Source organism: Equus przewalskii, chromosome 15 (assembly GCF_037783145.1).
Source record: "Equus przewalskii isolate Varuska chromosome 15, EquPr2, whole genome shotgun sequence".
In the NCBI taxonomy this organism is placed as follows: domain Eukaryota; kingdom Metazoa; phylum Chordata; class Mammalia; order Perissodactyla; family Equidae; genus Equus; species Equus przewalskii.
In genome coordinates, this window is record NC_091845.1 from 5,644,303 (window position 1) to 5,658,469 (window position 14,167).

Consider the following 14,167-nt stretch of genomic DNA (forward strand, 5'->3'; position numbering starts at 1 on the left):
GATATCCATGAGCAGGCAGAAGCCAGGAATTTCGAGAGCAAAGAATGCTGACTAACAATTAGATATCCTTTCCCTTCTTTGAACAGTCATAATTACCCCCCTTTTTTTCCAGCTTTCACTATGGCCTAAGTGGAGAAGAAAAAATAAAGGCCTCCTCCTCTTACTGAGTTGTTGCCACTGGAGCAGTAATGGGTTGAGAACATAAGTATGGAGGTGGAGGAAGGCAGGTTGAGGAGTCGGCTATTTTCATAGCTGTGCGTTGGTGGGTGTTTGTCTTGGTTTTATTATCATTGCTGTTTAGTGTTAAGTGGTTGTTAGTGCTGTGTCTCTTTGCTTGTACTGTGACTTAATCCCTTTTATGTTCTATTTTGTACCTTTTTCTTTGCCAGACCCAGTTGTATCATTATAAAACCTATTTCTGTTACTATTTATACATATTAGCCTTTATTAGAGAAAAAATATTTATAGAAGTATCCCTGAAATATTTATGGACCCCAAGAAAGATAAAAACATTTTCTTTTTAAAACCTAGGCTTTGCTTTTAGCAGATTTTGCAGTCTTAATTTTGGAATTTTTAATAAGCATTTTAGCACAAGCTAAACAAATGAGTCACATTAGATATGTGAACTCCTACCAGAATCACCTTGCTCTAATCTATTTTAAGTTGGATCCTGTTTCTTATGTTTTTCTAAGCATGAAGATTTACTTTTCCTCACCCTAACTTAGGCAAGTATTGCTAGAAGTTATGGTGACTGTTTTATTAATCTATCTCAGATCTTTTTCTTGGGATCCTCTTCTCACCAGTAGAGAGAGCCAAGTTTCCTAGCTGCTTAGAGTGGGCACAGAAGAGATCCTTTGACACCTGACTTTTTGCTGACTCATTGATTATGTAAGCCTTGTAAATACAGCTATCCATATACTCCGTTAAGTTAATGGGTAGGTGACCCCCTACCTGTTTACTGACCTTTTCCTCTCTCAGCATCCTTCTGCTCTTTACTTAAGCCTTTTTGGTAACAGTCTCAGCTTTATACCAAGTGAATTCTAAGAAGAATAGACAAATCTTTTTTCTTTTTTTGAATTGCTCCATTAACTATATTTCATCTTCATTATGATAAAATTCCAAATTCTATATTTTCTTGGCACATGAAACCTACAGTAATAATGCTTTTCTTCATTTATGTCCTGGTTAAAGTAACAACTTCCTTTTCTGTCTTTGAGGGTTCAATTCAAATGCCCCTGTTCAAAAAAATTCTTCTATGACCTCCCAACTAAAATAGGTTTCCCTCCCTTACATTATTCCTTTTCTCACAGCACTCTATTCTTTTTTCTTTGTAGTACTTTTCACAATTTATGTTATTTGATTACTGGTTTTCCTGTCTTTACAGCTTTGCGTTACTGAGCCCTAAGTCTCATCAAGACAGAGACTTTGTTTTGTTCATCATTATGTGCCTAAGCACCTAGCAGAATGCCTGGCTGAGAGTTGAAGAAGGGACAAGTAGGGCAGTATTACATGTGCAAAGGCCCTATGGTAAGAATAAACAGGATGAGCAGCAGGGGCTGAGAAAAACCAGTGACTGGAGTGGGGGAAACATGCTATATAAATAGATCCAGAGCCTAATCATGTAGGATTGACTTTGTAGACCATGTTCAGATTCTTGTTCTTAGTATTTTAAGAGTTGTGGGAAGCTGCTAAAAGAAGTTAAGCATTCATTGAAAGAATTCTCCAGCTTAACTGAGAACTAAGTGACTGCAGATAGATTAGTCAAGGAGAGTGATCCAGGAGAGAAGGGACAAGAGTTTGTCCTAAAGGTGGTGGCTGTAGAGATAGATGGAGAGTATTGTAATTTGATGGAAACTTGGAAAGCAAAATAGATAGGACTTGTTGGGTTGGATATAGGTGGAAGGTAGAAGATGTCAAGAATGGTTCCTCGGCTTGGATTAGTTGGGTTTTAGCTCATGTAACCTGATGGATAGTGGTGCTCTTCCTGAGATACAGAACGCTGTGAGAGAACCAGGTTTAGGGGAGGATCATGGTCTTTGGTTTGGACTTGTGAATTTTCATATAGTCAAGTAGCCTGGATTTATAAGTCTAGATCCCAAAGGAGATTATACTTCTCTTACCATTGGAATAAAGTCCAAAACAGTAGTTTAGACTGCCTTGGGAGCTCATCCCCCATCACAGCCCTCTCCCTATGCCATACTTTTACAGCCTCATGAACCATTCCGTTATCTTGAAGATGCTATTACATTTCCTCCTTCTGAGCCTGTACTCATACTGGGCTGTCAACCTGGAATGCCTTTCCTTACACCTTCTCTTTTTATCAAAAACTTGTTCAAGGCTCATTTCATTTTTCACTTCCTCCAAAGAGCCTTCTCTGTTCTCTTTCCCTTCTTCTGAATACGTGGTTCCTTTCTGTATTCAAGAAATATTTTACCTTCGTATCTACTATAACATTTACTTAGTCAGACCTGTATTTCAGTTGATCATTTCCTTGTCTCACCAACTAGATCATGTGTTTCTTGAAAGCAGGGATTACACCCATATCCAGTGCTTTATGTAAGGAAAACAAAGGATAATTGCAAAATAAGTTAAATTGTAGAAGTCTCAATCTTTTCTACAACCTGCTTCTTTAGTATCATAGCACCATGATATCTGTCCTTCCCCCATCTGTCTGCTCCTAATTTTCTCTAGGCTATCCTACATTTTTACCCTGCAGATACCTAGATACATGGTAGAAATATTCTTCCTTTCATATGCAAAAATCCCTGAACTAGTCATTTTCATCATACACTTTTCTACTTTTACTTTGTTTGTAATTTATCTCAAATCTTGCTATTGTTCATCCCATGTGAAAGTGTTGACAGGGATAGGAAGGACCAGCATCCGCAGCTGATCTTGTTCTCTCTGTCTCCTCTTTTCCCATTATCTGGAATAATTCCAGAATCCATGCAGAATTTTTTCAGTGAGGTTGCTATTGGCATTTAAGACTGGATAATTATTAAGACTGGATAAGACTGTGTATTGCAGAAGGAATGCCCCATGTATTTCCTAGTGCTCCCTGATGGGCTAGTATTGCCCCCAGGCAAGCCTCCCCACACCCCCCAACAGAGTGTAGAAATGCAGAAACAGGTGTGATGTTGGTTCCTTCCCATTTAAGTAATTCCTTCACAGAGGCTTAAGCATTCAATTTGCTTTTTCACACGTCTTTGGTGGGGTTTTGGGGTTTTTTACTGAGGAAGATTCGCCCTGAGCTAACATCTGTTCCAGTCTTCCTCCACTTTATATGTGGGTCACCACCATAGCATGGCTGACAAGTGGTGTAGGTCTGCACCTGGGATCCGACCCTGCAAACCCAGGCCACTGAAGCGGAGCGCGCCAAACTTAACCACTACACCATGGGGCTGGCCCCCTCAGAAATCTTTGAATAGTTGAATTTCCTTCTTATTATGTCAGTTAACATTGGTATGCATTGATTTTTCATTCTTTTGGGGCCCAAATTTCAGCAATTTCTTACCCCTCTTAGTAGTTACAGAAACCTCTGCTTAAAACTCTGAGAAACAATTGGACTATCTTCTGAAATCCATACGAGTCTAATTCTTCATAGATGTGTTTAATTTAGTCTTTTTTTAGACACAAGTTGTCCCATTGTAACTTGGAAGTATAAACTAGATTATATCCTTTATGTGCTATTTGAGAAAGTTGGTTTATATATCAGACTTTGTTATTATAGATCTTGAGTAAGAAAAATCTAAGCAAATCTAAACATTATATTACAAAAGAATGCATTTTTTTTTCCCTGCTTTTTCTCCCCAAATCCCCCCAGTACATAGTTGTATATTTTTTAGTTGTGAGTCCTTCTAGTTGTGGCATGTGGGATACCGCCTCAGCATGGCGTGATGAGTGGTGCCATGTCCGCGCCCAGGATCTGAACCAGCGAAACCGCAGGCCACTGAAGTGGAGTGCGCGAACTTAACCACTCGGCCACAGGGCCGGCCTCAAGAATGACTGCATTTTTAACGTTACTTGGTCACCTACAACTGAATAAAAATTTTTTTAAGAAAAGTTTATTTAAATAGAGGAGACAGGTCATTCTTGTACTCCTGATAAACTTCTCAATAGATCAAATTTCTCTTCGTTAAAAAGTATAAAATCTTTATCAAGTGATACTCCAGGCTATTATCTTTCTTAGAATCTGTACTTAATTTTGAGAACATAGCTGCTTTTTTGTACATGGAATAAAGCACATACAACTGTAGAGTCAGTGTAAGTGCCTGCTGTGTGAATGCCTCCTGTCTCTCTAATACCTTAACAGTCATCAATTTTTAAAGGTCTTGGAAATGTTAAATTACCTTTTACCTATACTTCACCTTATATAAGCCACTTTTGGACAGTACCATGGTACTACTATCTTCATATCTCCTGTAGTATCTCACTTCATGCTCTCTCTCTATATATGGTTTTTTGTTGGGGCCGGAGGGTAAATTTTTCTTTATTTGTATAGCTGGGTGGCAGAGGAGAAGATACAGGAGTTGTCAGCTAATGAATACAAGCACCAAGAGTTCAGGGATCTTTTTCTGTTTTCTTCCTTGACGTAGCCCAAATCTCTAAAATAACGTCTGGCATAGAGAAAGCACTTGGAAATATTTGTTGAGTGAATAGACTCTGAGATCTGATCAATCAGAATTCGAATCCCAGCTCTTCCACTTGCATACTGTGGGAACTTGGGCAATATTTTTACCCTGCTAAATCCCAGCCTTATTATCAGAAACTTAGTGGTAGGTCAGAAGTCCAACACAGGTCTCACTGGGCAAAAATAAAGGTATAGGCAGGGCTGTGTTCCTTTCTGGAGTTCTCTAGGCAAGCGTCCATTCTCTTGCTTCTTCCGGCTTCTGGAGACCACTGCATTCCTTGGTTTGGTTTCTCCATTCCAAACCAGCAGTGTCACATCTCTCTAACCTTTCTTCAGTCATGCCATCTATCTCTCTGTTGTCGTTTTTTTTTTCAAATAAACCTTAGGGAGGAGTATGTAATCCTAAATAGGAGATTCCCATCCAGAGTCTAATTTTGTAGAAATCATCAATGCCTGCTTTTTCTGTTGCTCCGAGTGATGGTGGTCATGGCTGTTATGAGAAGCATTGTAGGCCAAATCCTGTGGGATTAAACCTGACCCTGCTGTTTACTGGTTATGTCACATTGGGCAAGTTACTTAACCTCTCCCCAACCTCACTTTCCTCAGCTGTAAAATGGGAATTACAATAGTATATGTTTTGTAAGGTTATTTTGAGGATTAACTAAGTAAATCTAAGCAAAACACTTACAGTAGTGCCAGGTACATAGTAAACACTCAATTACTACTACTTGTACTACTATCATTATCATCAGATTTACATATAAACCAGATTGAACCTTGAGCTTTCATAGTCTCAAAAGATGTCTATCTGAGGAGTAAGCCTAGGTACAATCCTAGAAATATTTGAATAGTTCACATAGGGAAGTAATAATGTTGGGCATTCAACTCATATTTTGAATAAAACAAAAGAGGGAATACTAATGTGTAGTAGTACAATGCATGCAAAAGTATAAGCCAATTCTAAGCTTTTTTTAATTAAGAAATATCTGATTTTTGAGCCAAATGTTTTTAATGTATGAAGGTAAGATATTTAAAAGAACATTAGAAGTCAATTTCTGATTTAATAAGATCCTGTTAAAACACAGATAAAGTTATAAATATAACCTTCTTAAGACCTCTTGGTAATAAAATAAACAAAGCACTTCAGATTATAATGAAAGAAATTTGCAAATAACCAGTACCCAAAATACTCTCTGAATAGATAAGTGAAGAGGAGATACTTTCATTCATCCAATAAATATTTGAGCAGCTACACTATGCACAGTTTTAGGTGTTAGAGAAACAGAAGTGGACAAAAGACAAAAATCACTACCTTCATGCACCTTACATTCTAGATTTGGTGATAGATAAAAAAATGTATGTCAGAAGGTAAAGAAGTTCTATGTAGAAAAATGAAGCCAAGAAGGAGAATAGGGAGTTTATAATGGAAGAGCAGGTTGCAGTTTTAAATAAGGTTGTCAGAGAAGTCCTCACTACTGAGGTGAAATTGGAGCAAAGACTTTTAAAGGAAATGATGGTGTAAGCCATGCGGGTGTCTGGAAGGAGCCTTCCAGGCAGAAAGAACACTAAGTGAAAAAGCCCTGAAATGAGTACATGCTTGGCACAGTCCAGGAGCAGCAAGGAGGCCATTGTAGCTGGTGGCAGTGGAGTAAAGGGATGAGTAAAAAGGGATGCAATCAGAGAGGTAGTGGATGTGGTGCAGGTGTCATATCATGGTCATTTAAGCCACTATAAGGATCTTGGCTTTTACTCTGACTGAGATAGGGAGCCACTGGAAAGTTTTAAGTGTAAAAAAGACTGTTGTGATCTGACTTATGTTTTAAAAGGACCACCCTGGCTGCTCTACAGATAATTGATTATAAAAATATTGTTGCAATAATAGTTAGGAGACTATTACAGTAGTCCAGGTGAGAGCTGATAGTGATTTAGACCAGGGTGGCAGCAGTGGAGATTCAGTGAGAAATGGTCAGATTGTGCATCTCTCTAGCAAATAGAACCCAGAATTTTTGCTGGGGCAATGTAGTATACATAGCAGGTAACAACAGCAGACTATGTAGCCAGACTGAGTTTAAACTTTAACTTTGCCACTTCTTTACTTTGTGATCTTGCACAACTTTTTTATTGGACAAATTTTTTATGCTTCTGTTTTCTTAGATATAAAAGAGAGATAATAATAATACCCCTATTGTAATGTTGTTGTAAGAATTGATTTACTGAACATGCAAAGGATTTAGAACAGTGCCTGGCACATAGTAAGTACTATACTGTATGTATTAGCAGGTATGATTATTAATGTCGTTAACTGGAATAGGGTATGTGAGAGAAAGGAAGTCAAAGATGATCCCAAGGCTTTGGATCTGAGCATGTGGATCAATAAAGTAGCCATTAACTGAGATGGGAGAGACTCTAGAAGGAGCAGGTTTGGAGGTTTATCAGAAACTCAGTTTTATACATAGTAAATTTGAAATAACTGTTAGACATCCAAGTAGAGATACTGAGTAGATAGTTGGATATGTGAGTCTAGAGTTAAGGGAAGTATGGTTTGGAAGTATACATTTGAAAGTCATTAGCAAATGAATGATATTTAAAACCATTTTAAGAGAAAGAAGAGTAATTAGGCCCTAAAAAGGGATTGGGGATGTATAGTTTGGACAGCCCCTCCTTAGAACCTGTTTTTTTCACAAGCTACCTAACAAGCCTAACAATAGCCAGTTCAGGAGAGCCAGATTATCGCTGACTCCATGGAGCTTTCCAAATTCTTTCATTGCTTTAGAACTTTTTTTAATTGAAATTGCATGAAATAAATAGGATTAAGCCAGGGCTTAGAAATCTTTTGTTTTAATGAGAGTTGTGTCATAAAAGTATTTGTAGGATTTGTAGGGAATTAACTTGTAAAGGGGAACTCATTTGTGGCAAGTTTTACAAATTGGCTTATGTACATATGGGTTTTATATGTATTTTAAAATCCTCAACAGTGAAAACATATTTCTGTGTCACCTTCTCCTTAGGCTGGTTAGCGCATGCTCAGAAAATAGAATCTAATTTTAGCATTAGCAGATTTGTGTGCTTCAGACTAATCATTCTTCATTCTGAAGTCTTATGAGAATGATTTTTGAATAATCCATAGCTCAAGTCACTATTTCCTTTTAACAAAAATTAAAATCTTAGAATTAGAAGGAAACTTGGATCATCTGTTCCAACTGTCAATTAGTATATCCTTATGATATTCTTGACATGCAAGCATGACATCTTTGCTTGGGTACTTCCTGTGGCATAGGTGAACTGATATTTGAAACCTGGTTGAGTTGAATGATGTACCTGTCATTTTCAGTATATGTCACTTATTTTTTCTTTTAGTTATCAGAGAGAGATCTCTCTCTTAAAATCTGTTACTCAGCTATAACACAAATTTTCTTGACTAGATGACCTCTTGGGTTCCTTCCTAGCTCAACGAATCTGTGCTTATAAAAATAACACCCATATCAAAGCAACATGTTATTTTCTACTTACACCATCACTACTAGGATTGCAGGCTCCTTAAGAGCTTTTTCCTTTTCTTTTTTTGTTTTGTTTTGTTTTTACTTCAAATTCCTAACATAAGCCCTGTACATAGGAGCCATTCTGGGAAGTTTTGTTAAAGTGACAATAAATCATCTGACCAGGCTCACGTGAATCCATTAAGTCTAAACGTCAAACCCAAAGTACATCTGGCAGTGCCAGTCCTCAGTGATGTCTTCCACATAGTAAGGACATCAGTCCTCCTGTGACAAAGCAATTCTGAGCAGCAGCCCTAGATCCCATAATGGATATTTTGCAGTTGGGTTGGAGCAGGGTGGGCCAGTTAGGATATTAATAATCTAAACTGATATGCAACCCAGTCAGCAGTTTTTTCTCAGCAGCCTTGGAGGGACGCATATCATCTATTGCAAGCTGTATTTCAAAAAAAAAAAGTTGTAGCCTTTGTTCCATTTATAGTAACATAGGCTCAGTCGCTGCATGGCATATGAGATCTGGAAGGATCATGTTGAGATGCTGATGAGCATTTATATTAAACAAACATTTACTGGGTATCTTCTTTGTACAAGGCATTGTGCCAGCTTCTTGAGATACAAAGATGAATGTGACCTGATCTCTGCCCTCAGGAACTGTCAGTGGAGGCAAGGCACCCAAACAATCATTTCAACATCATGTGATAAGGACAGTGCTGGAGACGTATGTCTAGATATATGGGAATAAAAAGGAAGAGCCAGGGGCTGGCCCCGTGGCCGAGTGGTTAAGTTCATGCGCTCCACTGCAGTGGCCCAGGGTTTCGCTGCTTCGGATCCTGGGCATGGACATGCACCACTCATCAGGCCACGCTGAGGCAGTATCCCACCTGCCACAACTAGAAGGACCCACAACTGAAATATGCAACTATGTACTGGGGGAATTTAGGGAGAAAAAGCAGGGGGAAAAAAAAAAGAGATTGGCAACAGTTGTTTGCTCAGGTGCCAATCTTTAAATAAAAAAACAAAGGAAGAGCCATTAATCCAGCTGGGAGAGAGCGGTTGTCCGGAAATATTTATTTCCTGGAGGAGGTTACACCTGAACTGAGTCTTGAAGGATAAATCGTAGTTAGCCAGAAAAAGAAAGGAAAACATGCCCTGGACTAGCTGAGGAAACTGTGTGGCAAAAAGCCTGGAGGTGTGAAACAGCATACCAAGTCAGAAGAACCATTACAGTTGTGACCCTTAGCATATCTGAATTTAAATTTAAGGTTTCCATTATTCCCACGTGATCCATGATTTAGTTTTTTGGTAAATTTGCTGAGGCACATGGTAGTATCTTTAGCTACAAAGCTAGAAAGCAAACCCCACCAGAATTCTCCTTGCAGCAAACATATCCTCTACTCATTGTTACACACGCAGTATCATCCATGAAGTGATTTTGAAACTTTGTTTTTATGAAGATGAACCTGAAAACTGCTGGTCATAGAAAAGAGAGCAGGGCTTTAAGTGATTCTTAGTAGAAAAAGTAAGTTTGAGAGAAACTATAGTGCCAAATTTAGAACTGGCCAGGCTTTTTGGCGTGAGTATAATTTGTATATCTGTGATTTTTCAAACTTTTTAAAATTAAGCAGTAAAACATTCTTTATCAAGAGAGAAAAAATAACAAGTGAAAAGGCCTGTTTTTTAGACTGTAAGCTGAATCTTGATTTTAGCTCCAAAGTGAAAAATAGAATGCTTAGAGAAAGGCTTACTGGCTGTGGGCTAATGGAACTTAGTTCATTTTTATTTTCTACTACCCCAACTTGAGATCTCCTTTCCATTCCACAGCACAGCAAACTAAATGTCACTCAGAATTGCACTTGAGACAATTGCTCAACAGAGTTGTGCTTACTGTAAGAAGGGAGGGGCATGTCATTTCTACAGTGAGACAGTGGAGATGGGTAAAAAATATTGTCATGATTAAGATATAATTTATGCAATGCTAATAGACTGTGGGGTTTCTTTCATTAGGAATGGGGTGTGGAGGAGTTGGCAAAGGCAAACTCAAGGAGATGATGACACAAAATTCAAACCCAGAGCTGTGTAACTACTAAGGCAGGACTCTTTCCCCTGTTTTACTTCCTTAGCACAATCTGCCTGGCAGAAAAAGAAAAGCTTATAAGACCAACCAGAGCATCTTTGTGTTTATTACTGATTAGAAGACAGATTCCTGTGTGGTTCTTTGGGCCAAGATTATGAATCTCTAGGGATTACCATTTGTATTGGATTTTGGAGGTGGTCTCCTCAAAATCAAATATTCTATCCTCTTGCCCCCACTGAGTGCATTTGAATTCAACCACGCATTCCAATTTTGATCCAAAAACACAGTCGTTGTATCTCTGAGATAAAACTTTTAGCAGAACAATGGAAGTGGGTGTGCAGGTACCCCAACATCAACTTGCACAGGCCATGGTACAACCCATTCTATGAAATTGGCCTTGGAAAAGATCCACTTTCAGAAAAACCAAAATCGTCAAGCTTCTGTTTGTTTTCAGATTAATTACAAAGACTTCCCCAGTCTCTGCTCCCTTCTTTTATCCTAAAATACCTTCTTCATTTTCTCAGAAATGATGTGGATTATTTAGTGTGCAGAAAATGAGATTTCCTGAAAGAGAGCTGATACTCTATGAAGCATAGATAAGATGACTTCATCACTCTAGTAAACAGGACAAGACTGTTGGCTTTTATTGAAGATAGCAACATCAAGTCAGGAATTTCTGAATCTTTTCTAGTTACAGATATATACTTGGATTTTGAGTAATGAACCTGGTAAGAAATAGAAAAAGGCAGTTTCTTAAATGCGTACCATGTTTAGTGGGCATAATCTTATTTAACACACATTTCACATTTTTGCAAGTAATCTTATCAGAAAATGATAATCCCATTGTATAGATGAGAAAACAGGCTCAAAGAGAACAAAAAGGTGGCCTAGAGACCCACAGCTAGTAAGGTGGCAAAGTCAGATATGAACCCTCGTCCTTTTATTCTTGTCACTGCTCTTTCCACGATATTGCCTTTATACATGATTGTTCTCAAAGCTGGGTGCTGCTATGTTCTAACACTTTTATCCACTTAAAGAAAGTGGATAGATCTCTAATATATTTGCAAATGAAAATTATAAGCCATTATAAGGCTTTATCAAATACCCTGCCCTAGATGGCTCCACTCTGCCCTTGATTAATCGGCATCACTGTTTAAATTTTCTCTTGGGGTGTTTTCTGATCAGTTAATTCAAATCAGTTAGTAGATAATTTAAGCCTGGCAAATGAATCCTTAATAGTAAGAGACAAAGTTCAAACAAAGCAGTATAGTCTGCTTGTTATAGCAATAGTTAGATATGAATCGTGGCTTCTGACCATATCCCTAGCTTTGTCACACATTGCCTACTTATAATAGGTAGTCAAAATATATTTAACTGTCTGATTTTTGTCCTAGCTGTTTTCAATACAAATTAATTCTAACCTCAGCCATATGTAGCTAGGACTTGCTACACCGGTGAGTGTGATCAGACTTGAAAGCACTTCAGGATATGGTCATAGGAAGTCCTGTTGAGTAGCTGATATTGCTGCTGCTGTTGTCAAACTGCCGTGTAATGAGGTAGTAGGAAGCATCTCACAGTCAATTCATTTGAAAATTAGTGGTAACAATGTCTACTTTATAGGATTTTTGTGAGAATTGGAAGACTAGCTAGCCCAGCTGCCTAGCCACAAGACAAACTATCAAGAAAGGTGACTATTATTACTTTTACTGTAGTGTTGAGTTACATTATTCCTTTGGTTCAGACTCTCTACGTATCCCTTGTTTATGCCTGAAATGTGAAGGATCTTGGAAAGAAGTATATTCTGGAATCTTTTAATATTTGAATTTTTAAAAAGAACCACTTACATATGTTAAAAAACAAAATTGAATGTAGTAAGTTTTACAGATCTTATTGGCTTTAGTCAACAATTTATGAATCAGGCAGCATCTCATCTAGCAAACAGAAAGGAGCTCCAAAGAGCTATACAAAATGAAAGGCTTTTATAGGCAGAAGCAGACAGAAAAAGGAAATTTCTAGCAAAGAGTGGAATGTTTCAGGCCAGGTCATCTTTCTCTGGAGGACAAAAGGGGTGTGTCAGGCAGATTACCTCACTAGTACAGACCAGGTAATTCCAGATTGACTGGTTAAAGGTTACATTCCTGAGAGAGGCTGAAACTGCAATTAGGTTAGGTAGTAAGTCTTGGTTTGGTGATGTAGGGTCAGCACAAGTGACTCCATTTTGGGCCTGTGGTCTCTTTTTTAACAATTTCTTCCTTTTAATCAGACTCTCGACTGAGAGATTTGATCAAAACTTAAGGCATTAGCATCATTCTTATCTACCACTCTAAAGTTCTCAGTTTTTGTTGATCTTCTGTGTGATATTCACAGGTCATGATGTCTTTCTGCTGCATCTCTGTAGTATTTGCAGGTCACAACTTCAGGTTCACATTTTTTAAGTCGTTCTCTTAAGTCATACTCTCTTTGTTCCTTTTCTAGCATTTCAGTCTTAGGGAGATCATTTGCTTGGTAGTTAGCAGCTGCAAACATGCATTAAAAGCTTTTGAGAGAATAGCGTGTGCCAGGGGGACTGCTATGATTATCATAAGCAGGATAATTCCCAAGGTCTAGAGTGCAGTTTGGAACCGTGGTCCCCAAGACCCAAACCAACCAAAATCGAATAAGTCAAAGAAAGACCCCATTGAAGGAGTCACCTTTTTTTTCTTCCTTTTGCTGTGGAAGATTTGCCCTGAGCTAACATCCGTGCCAGTCTTCCTCTATTTTTTAGTATGTGGGCTGCCCGCACAGCATGGCTACTTAACTGAGCAGTGTAGGTCCACACCCAGGAACCAAACCTGGGCTAGCAAAGCAGAGTGCTCTGAACTTAACCACTAGGCCACTGGGGCTGGCCCAGGAGTCACCTTTTAAACCAAGTGGCTTGCTTAGTGATCTTACGTAACTGAATTTCAGCTTCCACAGAAGTGTTAATCCAGGTGTAGCAGATGGTGTTGGCCACAGCACAGACACCTCTTTGCTCAGCTAAAAGATAATCAAGAGCTATCCTATTATAAAAAACAACTTTGGCAAGAAAGTCTAGGAATTTTTGTTTGGTAGCTATTGTTTTAGCAGCAGATTCTGTAGTATCTTCAAGAGGTAAGGCAAGTCCTGATCATAGCTTCATTCATACTCACTCCTGGCCAAGGGACCAGTGATCTAGCAAAGGAAGCTAATTCTGAATCATTAATACTTTCTGGTAATTCCCATTTTGAGTCGGTGGCTCAGGAATGGAAAAGTGACAACTCTGGAGGCCAGTAAAATTTAAGGGTCTGTAGACCACATGGGAAGTTTTTATTCTGGTTACCCTTGCCTTGTGTCCCTTTCTTCATGCAGATCCTGGACACAAGGTTCCCTGGGTTTGGGATTAACCAGAGACAAGGGAAATGGACCCCCAGGGTTAGGGAGTCTCACACAATAGAGAGGGTGCTGAGTTTATACCAGAGAAACTGAAGCATTGGAAATCAGGGACAAGTTTGTGATGGGGGGAACTACAGAATCACCAGCATTGTGACAAGTCCAGAAGTCATTTGGAGGATGGATGACCCCCTTTTGCAATAGCCTGAGATACTGTCTTTCCAGGCCAGAGCAAGGCAAAAGGTGGACAAAAGAATCATCATGGTAGAAGAATTAGGAAAACAATGGTCAGAGAGGGAAGAAGGAATGGAAAGAAACATTCTTGATCCAATGTCTTGGGAGGAAGCAGTCTGCCTTAGTGTCAGCTACTTTTCTTCCTAGTCAATTTGATTTTTAGGCCTCCATCTGGTATGCAGTTCCTGGAGTCTGAAGGAGCCCTTTTTAATTGTGAGATGTGGACCCAAGGTTCAAGTCCCTGAAGTTTGGCTGCCATCTGGTAGTGAGGGGGACCTGGTATAGTCCCTTCCAGGGAACTCAAGGACAGTATTTGTTCTTAGTGATTCCAAATCAGAAGGATGGGAG

General features: G+C 38.8%; 1 protein-coding gene across 22 annotated transcripts in view; it reads left to right on the plus strand.

Annotated features, from left to right (window-relative positions):
• TMCC1 (transmembrane and coiled-coil domain family 1) overlaps positions 1 to 14,167 on the plus strand; it is a 251,001-nt gene that overhangs the window by 202,775 nt on the left and 34,059 nt on the right. The gene's annotated exons all lie outside the window — the stretch shown is intronic.